Genomic DNA, 14,835 nt, shown 5'->3' on the forward strand with positions numbered 1-14,835 from the left:
CTAGCTACAATAATGCAGACTTGTAAAATTGACTGTGAAAGAAGTATAAGCAGGTTTTGCATAATCCAGAAACTCCTTCAGTGTCAACTAAAAGTTAAGTTTCCTATATGATGAACAATGGAATTGCATATGGATGTTAATGGAGAGAAGCTAAGACGGTAGACATAATTTCTAATATATGAGGCAGATTCCTGGCATTACGCTGTAATGAAAGTGCTCAACTCTTACGGTTATGGGAGTTCCAGGGCCCTGTCAATATTCAATTCAATAGCTCCACTAGATCACCCTTTTTTTTTTTTTTCATTCTAAAGCAATAAAACATTAGCACTGCAGAGTCAGCAAAAACTTTGTGAAGCTATACCTTTAAAAAAATTGGATCTTTATCCAACCCTGAATGACCCAGAGTTTTTATTTAGTGAAATAATTAGCCTGACACATGAAGCCAGCAACTTAAGAGGGTAGTCTGTGATTCTATCTTCAGACCCCTTTCCATCTAGTATTTTTATTCTTTTTATACATGAAAATATTCATTTTAGAATGATTGTTTTAAGCTATAAGCTGTTGATACTGAGCTCTATATGTATATACTCCAAATATGCATCACACATTGGGTTATATTAACAGATAGTTTTATTCTTTGGGTATTTATTGATAACTCACTTTGTTCTACCTACTTTAGGAATTTCAGGATTCATAGGACATTGTAAAGACTTAAAGTCTCAGCACCTCATAGGAGAGAGAAAATTTATGCATATGTATCACAAAATGAAAAGTGTAAATCACCAAGAAGAGGAGTAAATTAAGTTCTATGGGAACTTAAGAAGAAAGGGAAGTAGAAATTTAGCTAAAGGTAGGAAAAAAAGAAGATCATTACGGGGAGAATTTGGTATTTAATTTTGACCTTGCATAATCGTTTGGGTAGGGAAAAGGGCCTACCTAAAACAGAGAATAAAAATGGACAAAAGAAAATTCAAACTATGTCTAATCAGTAATCACCAAGAACAGAGTCACAAGCAATCACATTCTACCTCAGAGGGAAGGTCACAAGCAGAGACAGAAACCCACTCAGGGCCAAAGGGGTAAATGGAAGACTGAATATTGAGAGTGGAAGGAAAATATTAATTTAAAAGGTAATTTTTTAGTAGCTCTAGCTGCACAAGGTAATTCCAGAGGAATTTTATGCCACTGACTTATTAAAAGTAAACATAGGAAAACAAAACAAAATGAAACAAAATCAAATCCGTCTCAACTCTGGACTAGACTGACTAAATCCCCACAATATCCATCAGGCAGGAAAAAATATGCCTTTTTCCAGGAATGAATGCTATTTGCCTCAGTTTCTGCTGTTCTATGTCCAGAATTCAATGTCCATCACTCAGATAAAATTATAAGAGAAGAAAAAATTTATCAATCCACTTTTAAAAGATAAAGCAAACAATAAAACCAGATTCAGATATGGATCCATTTGAAGGAACAACAATATAGAGAATTTTAACTACCCTTACATTGTGTACAACATATAATGTGTAACATACACATTAAAGTTTCTAGTGGGACTTATGGAAAATATGCATAACCTAATGGGGAATTTCAAAAAGTAATGGAAATAATATAAGTCACATAGAAATGCTAGAAATTGAAGCTACTGCAACAAAGATGAATAATTATTTTCAAAGGCTCATGAGTGGACTCATCATGGTTGAGGAAAGAACCAGAAGACTTGAAGACAGATCATTAGAAATTTACTCATACTGAACTACCCAGAAAAGGATGGCAGGAAAAGAAAAAAGTGGAAGAGACCATTCAGAAACTGTGGGACAATTTTAAAAAATGTACAAGATTGGAATCCCAGAAAAGAGGAGAGGGAAAATGGGAAAGAAGAAATATTTAAAGAGGTAAGGGCTGAGAATTTTCCAAAAATAATTTAAAAGACACCAAACTTCAAATCCAGGAATCACAGTGAACCCCAAACAAAATGAACAGCATACACAAACACACACACACACACACACACACAGAGCACCTAGACATTTCATATTTAAACTACTAAAAAAAGATATAAAGAAAGTATTGAAGGTATCCAGACAAAAAAAGAAACACATTTCATGCAGAGAGATATAGATAGTAAATACAGCAGGCTTACATTTTTAAACTGTGCAAGCAGAAGACAATGGAATGACTTCTTTAAAATACTGAAAAAAATCTCAAATCAGAATTCTACACTGTGCAAAAATATCTTGAAAAACAAAAGAAAAAAAGACTTTCAGCCATATGAAAACAGAATTCATTGCCAGCAGATCTGTGTTATAAGGAAGATTAAAGAAAAAAAAATTTTTGATTCTAAATAGAAACTTAGATATGAACAAAAAGAGCTCCAGATATGTTAAAATATAAGAAACATGCAAAACTCATTGCTGATGTAAGTCTAATGAAAATAAACAATGTTTTAAAGGGAAACACAGGGAAGAATGGTGTGAGACCATTTCTATGGAGAAAAAATATGCCTCATAACATTTCAACTGTCACTCATGGGTAGTAGCATGTGTATTGGTGTGTAAGTTGGTTAGAATCTTCAAATTCCTACTAAGATTAAAAGTGAATGAGAATGGAAAACAAGAGAGAATAGGACATGGGAGATAGAGAACACATTACAGGGAAACAAAATGGATGAGGCATAAAGAAAAGAAAGATAGAGAGAAAACAGCTAGTAAGGTACTTTGGTTAGATTATGTGAAATAAATAGAAAATATAAAGTAATGAAACAGGTTTTAACCAGATCATGAACAGTCTGAAAAACAGACTAAAAAGTATATAATTTGTTCAGTTGGTACCTCAAAATCAGTAAGGCTTGTGAGTTTTATGTTGTATAAGTGCATGTATGCTCTATTCATTTTAACTAAATGTGTAGAATTTAATACTGGGGTTATAAAATGAGTAAGATACTGCAAGAACCTTTAACAGATATTATTTACTAAAAATATGTAATTTTAAAATGAATATTTAAAGAGCTTTTCTCCTGTCATGTAAAAGGGAAGGAAGAGAGACAAAATAATTTGACAAAGATGTACTTGTGGTTATTATACCTTGAAAGAAAATGTTTATTCCAATGAGGAAGAGGGAGGCAGTCAGGGCACTTGCTAGAGAAGATAAATGTGGGAAATGAATTTGGTAATGAATTGTTTGACTTTGAGTTAAAATGTGCAAAATGCACAGGGATGTGATTTTGATGCTCAAGGAAGCAATCTTGTTAGGGATTATAAATTTTGGAGGGTTTGGCATTAGAGGAATGTAAAAATCATGTCATCATTCAGAAACTGTCTGGAGAAAGGCACTGGAATTATGATCTCAAAGCTGATTCCAGATACAGAGAAACTGGATGGACATAATTAAAATGGTTTATATGAGCAGTAATGAAAAATTGGTCTGGAAAGATGGCAACAGGATGGAAAAAGTAATAGAGAAATACTTCAGTGATCAAGTGTGCTTAACTTGATAATAAATCAGTTAATGCTTTTAAAATGTGTAATGTAATGAAACAGCTTTGTTGACTGTCTTTTTTGATTTTATATTTTGAATATTAGGTTAACCAATATTAATATATATTAAATGTCCTTTAAAAATAGACACATTATATATTACAATTTTAAACTTGTAATGATTATGTTGCAAAATTTTATGCTAAAATTTCACATTTTCCCCATTGAGTGTGTTACACATTTATAGCTCTCCTTATAATATAAATGGTCATAGCATCTGTTCTTATATTAACTACAAGTCAAAAATCTTTAAGTAGATAAGCACTTTTATGTTAAATAAGCTTAACTAATTCTTCTCAAACTTTAATGTTCTTATGAACCACACAAAATCTTGTTAAAATACAGATTCTGACGTTGTATCTGGGTAGAAGCTGAGATAATATGGTTCTGATGTACAGAGACATCCTTGCTACTGTCTGCAAACCATAGCTGGAGTAGCAAAACAACATCAAAATAAATGGAAACAAACTCAGATTTTTACAGCAGTGTGATTAATGAGACATTACTTGACAGGTGCTTGTGTCTTGAATTTTGGCTTTTCTTGTTGCTCTCAGAAACCAGAAATCACCAGGTAAACACTCAGAGCCAGCATGATGGGGGAAAACACATCAACTGGAGTAGAACTGTGGTGGCTCATAAAACAGTAATCCAGTCAAACATTGAACATGTCATCCAGGCACCAGCCAACATACAAATTACTTACGAATTAGTGAGAGAGCCTAGCAGAGGTCGTTTAAGTTAAATGAGACAAAAAACTGCACAACCAACCCACAGAATTGTCAGCTACATACTGCTGTGGTTTCCGTGTATAAGCATGTATTGTTTCTAACGCAGTAGTAGCTAAACAGTAAACATAAACACCAAATGTGTGGTTTTAGTCTGGCTCTCTTTGACCGTTTCTTTCCCTGATCTTCCTGATTTTCCTTATACCTCTTGCTGCTCTGCCTTTATTGTATCACATTCAGCTGCTACTCTTCACTGATGGCTAACTGATGCTTTATTCTTTTTGACAACATGATGGGGCATAAATGCCCCACAGTCTGATCCAATAAAATGTGGGCCCCTTCACAGGGGCAGGGTGTTGCTACTCTTTGAGGCTGATTCCAGAGGACTCATTTTAGCTTTCTCTATCTCTAATTTTCCCTGTGTTAAACTTTCACTCGGTCTTTCATTTTCTCAGCGTCTGTACCATAGAGCTACCAGCCCCCTCTTAGTGTCCTTTAGACATGAACTTCCCATTCTTTGTCCCAAATAAAAGAAGCCTCCTTAGACAAACTGGACAGAACCTCTGTCCTACTGCCCTGAGGCTGAGGCTGAGGACACAGACTGCTTCTGCTCAGTGGCATCCTTTCTCTCTAAGCAGGAGGGCACTAACCAGGGATGACAAGTCACTAGTCTTCTTGTCTTGCTCACCCCAATATGGAACCTCCACCTCATGAACAATAGTAAGGGTAATCTGGGCCCAGGATTCTCAGCCTACTGTCTGGGATAGAATCTTGCCCTCTGAGCTCTTAAAGGTGGGTTAAGGGAACCCCAGTCCTCTTAGCCATGTCTACTTGGGAGAGAGCTTCTGCACTCAGAGTTAGGGATATGAATGTTAGCACCCTGGCCCAGCCAGTGTGAAACTGTAGCTCTAAACTGAAACGACAGTGTTAGGAGTTCATGGAGAAAGGGAGTCTAGTTTTTTGGTTATATCTGACCAGTGAAGAGCTGCTATGGGGAAGAGGAGAAGAGGAACTTGAAGTGGGCTGTGGCTCAAATGCCACAACTCTCACTCACTTTCCTGAGAACTAGTATACAATTCTTGAATAAATATTTCTCCACGTACTGTTTGCCCTTGGTGAAATGTTGACCTACTATCTAAGATCACTTTGATAATTTTCACCAGTTAAAAGATTCTGCTGGGGACAGTGTCCACCAAGCTACTCTTACTACCATTCTGGATGTCCCCTCTACCAACTATTCAGGTTTCCAAAATCTGGCATCCATTCCAAGTTAGAGCAGTGCTATATAAAGGAAAAAGGAATATGAAGATCTTTATTATAGGAAAATAGTCATCAATTCAAAACTGAAATACGAGTTGAGCATACAAAGGATAAATATGTTTAAACAACCTGAAGGCAATGATAAATAATTATACATTGGCAATGTTCAGTTTCAAAGTTAGTTTCTATGGAGGTGCTTTATACGTAATGATGAAAAGTAAAGAAAAACTGCTGTTGTGTGTAAAATTGAGAAGGATGTATCTGTAACTGTAACTATACCTATACCTATACCTACGTCAGAATGGAGGAAGGACAAAATGATTGATTGGTAAGAGCAATGTAATTAAGAATGAATTTATAGAAAAGGTTATGTAGAAATGACAGGTGGGAGATGCAGAAGGAAAACAGTTTTGAATATGAAATATGAGATGCTAATTTTTCAATGATAATTCACTACAATGTTATACATACATTGGTTAAATATTTCTGGTTGGGAAAATTTATTCTAACATATCCATACTTGTAGGTCTGTATAATTATATTTCCTATTAATTTGCTTATCTTGTATATATGTATGAATATATCTATGAGATACATTTCTAGAAATTGAATTGCTCTGTCAAATATATAATGCTTTGAATTTTGTAAACTGTTAACAAATTGCCTTAAAAAGAAGTTTGCTGCTTATTTTTAGAAATGTGAGGATAACAGAAGTGTTTTATTTATTTCGAACTCACTAAGCCTACCCATTTGATTTATCCCTTTAAGCACCTTCAGCAATGTTTTGAAAAGATTTAATCATTTAGAGTGATTTGTTATCAATGGGAAATAATTGAAGAATAAGCAAACTTATGAAGAATTAGATAAATTACCATCAAATGAACAGTATTAGCTCTGATGCAGTTTTCTGCACAACATTTTAAAGTTCATAATTTGGGGAATAATCCCAATCTGTTGATTTTACTGAGTATCTTCAGCCACTGCTAGGAGAACAGATGAATCATTTGTATGCCAGAATGAAATTCTTTAAATAAATTATAGATGAGTACACAAAAAGTCATTGAGTGGGAGAAAATTGATATTTGTACCACTGTGTGATATGTTTTACTCTCCTACAAACTGACATAAAAAGCTAAAAGTGAAACTGATTGAGGAATATTTACTTAGGATAACTTTAATATGGCAAGAGATTTCATGGTTTTGGCTTTTTTTTATAGAAAGTAACAAAATCAGTCAAAGCAAAGTGGAGAACTCATCTATACAGTCAATATACTCTCATAAAATTTAGTGAAAAATAGGTAAAGAATATTGAAAAAAGGAAGTCATTTTGAAAAGACCCCTTTGTGGGAGTGTGTACACAAATGAGTAAAACATATCATTTAGAAGTTTTATAAAGAGATTTAGTTCATGCTGTTCCATTTTTTCTGTTAGTGATTTGTGTTAGTAATTTTATTCTAGCAAGATAATTTGACTTAATGGTTTAAAAATAACTTATTTCCTTGCAGTTCTGGCCTTATATGGAGGCAAATTATTTGGCTGTCTACATACACAATGGTTTGCATGATGGAAAAATATACCCCCTTCTGCCAACTCTCTCCCCTCCTCACCATCTGCCAAAGAAATTTGCTTACAACATAATGTTGAAAAGATCCATGAAAAGATTCACAAGAAGTACTTGATAATGTCATAAATTACCAATGTACCAAATGCATGATTAAGTTGGATAATTTGGATAATAAGAACTACCTAAATTTTTTATGTCATTCTTTTTAGTCGTGATGATCGACTTTTTCCCCTTGATTTTTATTAAAATACCTCTAAATTTCTTGAAGTGCTTCTCCTATCTTAATCTAATCTCCCTTTAGATCTATGAAGGTTTTCTATGCAGCTGATTCCCATATAATTTTTTATCTCTAACTCAGTATACATTCCTCAAACTGTATTCTTTTTTCCAATTCTCCACTGAGTATTTCTGCTTAGATACTTCATTGTCATAAGCAGCCTATGACCCAGTTTGTTGTACCTGGGTAGTTTCCTTAGGAAGAAAGCAGTAAATTTCCTACAGACTAGAAGTGTTCAGGCTCAAGAGAGCACGAAACTAGTCTCACAACACCATGATTATTCCTCTTTTTATACCATTGATCATATCTGATCATCCATATTTTATGCATATAAATTTACACATATAAATATACCATTAACATACATATTTTTTGAAATATTTGCTTTTTTCAAACACAAAACTCTAGAAAAGAAATTTTTCCTCCACCAATGCTTTGCACTGTCACACAAAAAACAAGGAGCGAATAAATGTAAAGTTTACACATTATACATCTATTCTGTTTCTGCCCTATTAAGCTTTATTTGATAAGTTTTAGAAGATTTTTTTTGCCTTCAATTAGATTATAGCCTAATAAAAAAAAAAGATAAGTTTTGATAAACCCAGTAGAGGGTAGCCCATGCTATGGTACTGTGGAACCATGTGCTCTTCACGTCCTATACTCTATGGAGAACTTCCAGGCTTTTCCTCTCACTCCTTCTGGAAGTAAAGCACTTGTGTGGTTCAATGATTTAAACATAATAATGCTATTTTTAAGAATTCTGTGAATATTTTATATATAAAGTCTTGATCAGATATTTGATTAGCAAAGATTTTCTCCCAGTCTCGTAGTTGATCTTTTCATTCTCTTCTCAAGATTTTTCACAAAGTTTTTAATTGTGATGTCCAATTTATATATTTTTTACTTTTATTTGATCTTCCTTTTGATGTTAAGTCTTTGCCTAGCCCAGGTTCCCCAAATTTCCTTTTTTCTTAGAAGTTGTATGTATGTACAGATTCTGGAAAAGTTTTGGCAATTCTTTTATAAACTAAAAATAGACTTACCAAGGGACCCAGGAATTGCATTCTTGGATATATAACTCAGACAAATGAAGATCTATTTTCACATAAATATTGCACATGAATATTTATAGCAGCTTTATTTGTAATAATAAAAATCTATAAACTCCCCCAAATATTCTTCAGTGGGTAAATGGCTAAAAAACTGAGGCATTCAAAGCATGAAATAAAACTCAGCTATTGAAAAGAATGAACTATTTATACACATAACTTCAATGGATCTCAAGGAAATTATGTTGAAGGGGATCTCAAGATATTAGATGATTCTACTTATCTAACATTTATAAAACAACATAATATAAAGATGGAGAACAAATTAGTGACGGAAGGGGTTAGGGATGGAATGGAGGGTAGAATATGGTTATAAAGAGACAGAACGGTGAGTCTTGTGATGATGGTGCTGTTAAGCCTCTTGACTGTGGTGGACTACCTGAAACTACATGTGTGATAAAATGATAAACTTCCCTAGAGCTATACACACAGAGATATAGGTACGTAAATGAGTGCATGTGAAAGTTGTGAAATCTGAATAACCTCTATGGTTTATACCAATGTCAATTTCCTAGTTTTGATCATTGTACTATAGTTACATGAGATGATAAGTGGTTGGAAGCGAGTGGTGATAAGACCTCCTTGTAGGTTTCTTTGCAATTTCTTATGAATTTACAATTACTTCAAAATAAAAGTTACAAAAATTTTAAATTAACAGATACTAAATTTTCAAAAAAAAAGTGACCATAAGCTCCAATAGACCTGTTTTGAACTCTCCCCTGGCAAATGCAGACTCACCGTGATTTGTCAGCCTTAAAAATAAAAAGCAGGTTATTGTGATGATGACTGTCATTTTAGTGCATACATATTCTGAATGTTAATATGGCAACTTTCAGCTGGTGACAAAGAGTCTTTTAATAGCATTTCTCCACTTTTGATGCACTTCCTTTATCTCAACCTCTAACCTCCTCTAGCCTGTTTGAGCAATAAATGTTTTTCTTAATCTTTCTTTTCTAGGTCTGTTATATTAGAGATTATTGTGTATACAACTGGCTTATTTATCCCAAATAGCCAACAAAAAAGTGGGACATAATTATTAATTGCTTTAGTTTGATTAAAGATGCAAATTGAAACTACCATAACGTATGTTGGTGTGACCAATGGTTATATGCCAGTTTAAAGGTTTGTTTTTTTAATAACTCATCCTGTGTTCCAATGAAAATCATCCTCAAACTGTAGAATTAAGTACTTCTATTTAGACCTTTAATTAATCTCTTTTCAAAGTGAAATAAACACAACAGTATATAGAAATTTTTCATATGAAAATAAAGCTTCCAAGATGAGATGATTATCCCCCAAATTTAGAGAAAATTGTATATATATTTGGGTGCTAAAAAAACTATACAAGTTAAGACAAGTAGAAATTTCTTCTCTTTACTCTGTGCAGGAAAAGTATTAAAGAGAAGGTGGAAATAACACTTTACTTAAAGGATATGTTTGCTGGTAGATAATAAAAACAAACCTGTACAACTACATTCTAGACAGAGAAAAAGGTCATGAATATAGGTAGGAAAAAAACTATAAAACTTGGTGTGCTGCTGAGCCATGAGGGAGAAACTTCCCTTAGTGTGATATGTCCATCATCATCTAAGTGGGCAAGTCAAGAAGTCATTTGGTTATAAAACTCTAAGGTGTGGGATGAAGATACAAATTTGGGCATTGTCAACATAGTTATTTAAAGCCATGGGACTGAATGATATCACCAAAGATTTGAGATGGAGACGTACAGATCTCAAGGACCAAACTCTGGGGAACTCCAAAATCATGGAAGAGAAAGAACCAGATATGGACAGAAAGGAGAGATCGATGATGTAGGAACAACACCTAAAGAGTTTAGAGCCCTGGAGATCAAGCTTAAACTGCTAATAATTATGACAATTTTTAAAACAGAAAAACATTCATTCTATCTATAATTTATTGGATTAAGGCCAAGCGTATGTGGTGGAATTACCCACATGGCCTTGTATAGATGGGCACAAATGATGACACTGTTTGCCATCATCTGAGTCCAAGTCATAGCTTGGCCTCCTTAAAGCATTTGAATATTTATTAGTAATTATCCTTGGCGAGTATATCACATACATACTAAATTTATAGAATCTCCCACTAGATCCAAGAGGAAGGATCTGTACCACACCTCTGTGGCTCTGACTTAGGCTTGAATTGATGAGCAATTTAAACCCAGCTCAGTAACCAGGGAAGGGGCTCCATGCGATAGGGATTTTCCAGAGACCACTGAGACAAGCACAGAGTTCTAAGGCCTATGTTTTGGTTTTCTTCATGGTTTTTGTTAGAAGACTGACTAAAGATTCAGGTTAAAATCTCAATAACAAAATGATGAAGAGAAATTAACCCAATAAACACAAAAATAGTCTTTGTGCACTCTCCTATCAGAATGAGTCCCCCAAATATTTTTCTTCAAAGAGGGTCCCTGAAGAAGTGAGGCAAGGTAAAGTAAATGTTATTCTTGGAAATCCCTTATGTATGTTTGGGAAAAAGTCTTGAGGCTGGAAACTGAACTTAGGAGCAATGATTTTATTTACCTTGATCTGGCCACAGGTGGAAGGCTTCTAATTTGAAGCATTTCATCTCAAAATGGTAGGGAATTTAAGGTGGTACAGTTTTTCCCAGTATTATTTTACTTGATTGAAATTTCAGTTAATAATCCTATTTTCTACCCTGATATTGTAAATTAAGTTGATAATAAAATAAAAACACAAGATCAGGCATGCTTATCTTAGTGAAAGAACGTATACTATTGGAAATTTCTTTGTTACTCACATTAGATACTGACTATTAAATTTTAAAAATCACACTCTTATAACACTCTATGTTTAAATAATAAATATCTGTTAAAACAAATAAGTGTAAACCAAAGTTCTTAAGGAGGCTTTTAATCAGTAATAACAACATAAAAAAGCATCATCAGCTAAAGAAAATCTAAATGTTAACCCTTCTCCACATTGCCTCTCAAAGAACAAAGAGGAAGAGGAGGCTGGGAGATAACCAAAAGAACTCTCCAAGCTTGTAAGAGTTTAACATCTGGGCCTGGGAATGCACCTGGGCTTGGAGAATCCATTTTAATAGCACCCATCACCTAAACAGCACAATCCAAACCCTCAGTGGAGGAATACAAGTTAGGGGAGTAGAGGAAATCTGGGTTGCTTGGGACTCTTGCTTTTGAGCTATGCTAAGTAATAGGTTTTTATGACATCTGCTCAGATTTCTTGATCCTAAAATCCTGAGAATGCATATAACTTAAACGCTGACTTTCTTTGCCATCTCAAGCTCCTGAATATCTCTGCAATAATCATCCATGTCTGAGAGCACGTTGGGACTCAATAAAAATGTGGCTTACATAGCAAGCTAGAGGATAGGCACTCAAGAACAAAATTAAAACGTTTTAAACTAGGAGTATAATTGAGATTAAGAAAGTTAAAATGTGACCTTTGGCTCAAAGTTTGCATTATGAAGTATTAGGATAACTAAGACATAAATATTTCTACTAGTATTACTACTGCTACTGCTGCTGCTTCTCTGCTACTACTACTAGCAGTGCTAATGACACTATCGAAATCCTTTCTTCAGATTAAAACAGAGGGAAAAACAGTATGTAAAACTGACAAAAACAGATATATTCTGTTTAAATTAGAGGATGAAAGAATTACAGCTGTGCCTGCTCAGGCCCTACTCCTACCATTCTCCAGGAGAACCATCAGGCAAAGATGGAGTACAATTTGGAACCTCTGTATGACGACACATTATTATGTTGTAAAACAAAAATGAACTTGTTTTAAGAAATTAAAACTAGTGCTTGTGTTTGGCTGTATTATCAGAGAGAAAAATAAAGCCCCCCCCCCCCCCAAAATCAGTTGCCTGACTATTGAGATAAAATACCTACTGGATAAATGGACATTAGAAAGGAGAAATTAAAAATTGCTAGAAACAAAAGAAGAGGAAGAAAGAGTGAGGTTTGCTAACTGACTAGATTGTCATGACAAAGACAAGTCACTAGTAAGAAAGATGTTCTGTATCTGCATATGCTAATATGACAGTAAGACCAGGGGCTTTGGAGTGAGATTTATCTAGGTTGGGTAGAGATGCATATGAACCTTAGAATCCCAGCTCTGCTACTGATTAGCTATGTGATGGTGGGCAAGTTATTGAAACCTGGTTAGCCTCAGAGTCTGCACTTGTAACAATAACAGTGTCTTTCTCTTCTAATCATTAATTTGTTTGTCCAACAAATGCTTATTGACCAGATGTTATGTGACAGGCATATTATTATGGATTTTTCCCATAAAAAATGCAGATACACATCAAGAGGGTCTTTAAAATGCAATTTACAAATTAAGCGGAGAAACAGAAACTGAATATATACTTTCAAGTGTAATGAATATCAGAAAAAAGAACTAGAAGATGTCAGGGTAGCATACAACAGGATTGTTGTGAGGATTAATATGAGACAACATAGGTAAAGATTATAGTACAATTCCAGGCTCATTCAGAACTGTCAGTGGTTACTGTTACTGTTTGTATTTGGAGATAAATAGGATATTGTTGAGACTGAAAATATCTGAGTGATTCCTCAAATGGATGGAACCAGAGGACACCAATTCAACTGTTCCACAAAGGGAACGATCTGAAAGGATAAAACAAGTTCTCATCATTCATAGTTGATTTGAGAATATGATTTTAAAAATCTCACTCTACAAAATGAGAAATATAAAACTGGCAAGATAGAAAATTATGATTTTTCAAGGGGGATATAAATCACAGTCATTATATACAGATAGTGGAAAAAATAAAAATAGCCATAAAAATTCAGTAGCAGCAAAGGGGTATAACAACAACAAAAAAAGTCCAGGATAGAATATTAAGTCACAAATTCTAGGTTTAGTTGAAGTGTTTGAATATCTACATTTAAGAATGCTGCTGGGTTTTGTTGTTGTTGCAAAACAATGATTAAAAAAGGGTAGAGTTTTGATTAACATTGATTTGGTTACATAAGGAAGAATAAACTTGCTCTCTAAAGCTCATTTAAATTATCAAAATAAGACATTTTTAATGGAAGTTTTGTCTAAATGAGACAGGGAAGGGGCAGGGCACAGCAATTCAAGGAATGTCACAACAATTAACATCAAAATGGTAGAAGATTCAACCCCCAGTAGGCCTTGAGGCTCAAGATGATGAGAGATTTAACTTCTAGCAGATCTTGAGCTTCATTATACGCCCATTGTAATACATTAAAATGGTGAATAACAAGCCCACAGGCACCATGTCAGTCCCAAGGCTAGCCACAAAAGGTCAAAGAGTGGGAAATGGCCAACTTCCTGGGAATCCCAGTCCCTTCCCCAGGCTACTTGGACTGGTCCTTCCACTTATTAGCATATGAAGCCACCAAGCCCATAAAAACCAGCAACACAGTGCCTTGAGGCCTCTCTCTCCCTCTTGGGAGATGGCCCGCATTCTGTCTACGGAGTGTGTACTTACTTTTAATCTGAGCACTCAACCCCCATACTTCGTGGCCTTTCTCTTGCCTTTCAATATATTTCTCTGAATAAATCTACCCTTACTCAACTGTGGCTCGCTCTTGAATTCTTTCCTGCACGAAGCCAAGGACCCTTGCTTGGCGGGGCACATCCCAGGGGCTCAATCGAAGCCTGGGACACAGCCCTCCTTATGCCCCACATCTGTTTTCCTGCATCATAAGTGCAAGGGATTATCAGAATCTGAGAATCGGATATATATTACTGAGATTTTTAAGTCAATATTTCTTTTATTATATTTTCTATTCATAATGTGAAGACATAATAATAATAATAATTGTTATTATTTGCTTTATTGAGTAATTCTGTCTGATCATAAGATTATTCCAGTTACTTCTTTTCTTATAAATGTTCCTATTGAGCATATAAAAGAATATCTGAGAATAGAAAACATTCAAAGAACTTTTACTATACTGCATATTTTTGTTTACATCCCTCATTTGCTTGGCTTTACACATACTTATTTTGACAAAAGCATATTGAGAAAATAGAAACCATTTTCAGATATCTGTAACTGGATAATGGAAGAGACCATTATATAAACCAATGCAGACATTATTTAAATTTGGATACAAAATGAAATAGAATGCTCAAAGTCACATACATCTGTGCTTTGATTACTTCCCATTTCCAGTTTGCATACCCCTGAGGCACCAAAACTGAAGCTCAGGCACAAAATTAATGAATAACTAAAAACTAGCTATACTCTCTCTAGAGAATCAAAAAATAGAAAGTTAGAATATATTATATTCTATAAAGCTAACATCCCTGTAAATCATTTGAACCGAATGTTTATTCCTTGATTGTTTCACTTC

The 14,835-nt window shown here is 34.4% G+C and overlaps 1 long non-coding RNA gene across 9 annotated transcripts in view; it reads right to left on the minus strand.

Annotated features, from left to right (window-relative positions):
• LOC116280595 (uncharacterized) overlaps window positions 1-14,835 on the minus strand; it is a 559,775-nt gene that overhangs the window by 95,108 nt on the left and 449,832 nt on the right. The window lies entirely within an intron of this gene.

Source organism: Vicugna pacos, chromosome 5, assembly GCF_048564905.1.
Source record: "Vicugna pacos chromosome 5, VicPac4, whole genome shotgun sequence".
In the NCBI taxonomy this organism is placed as follows: domain Eukaryota; kingdom Metazoa; phylum Chordata; class Mammalia; order Artiodactyla; family Camelidae; genus Vicugna; species Vicugna pacos.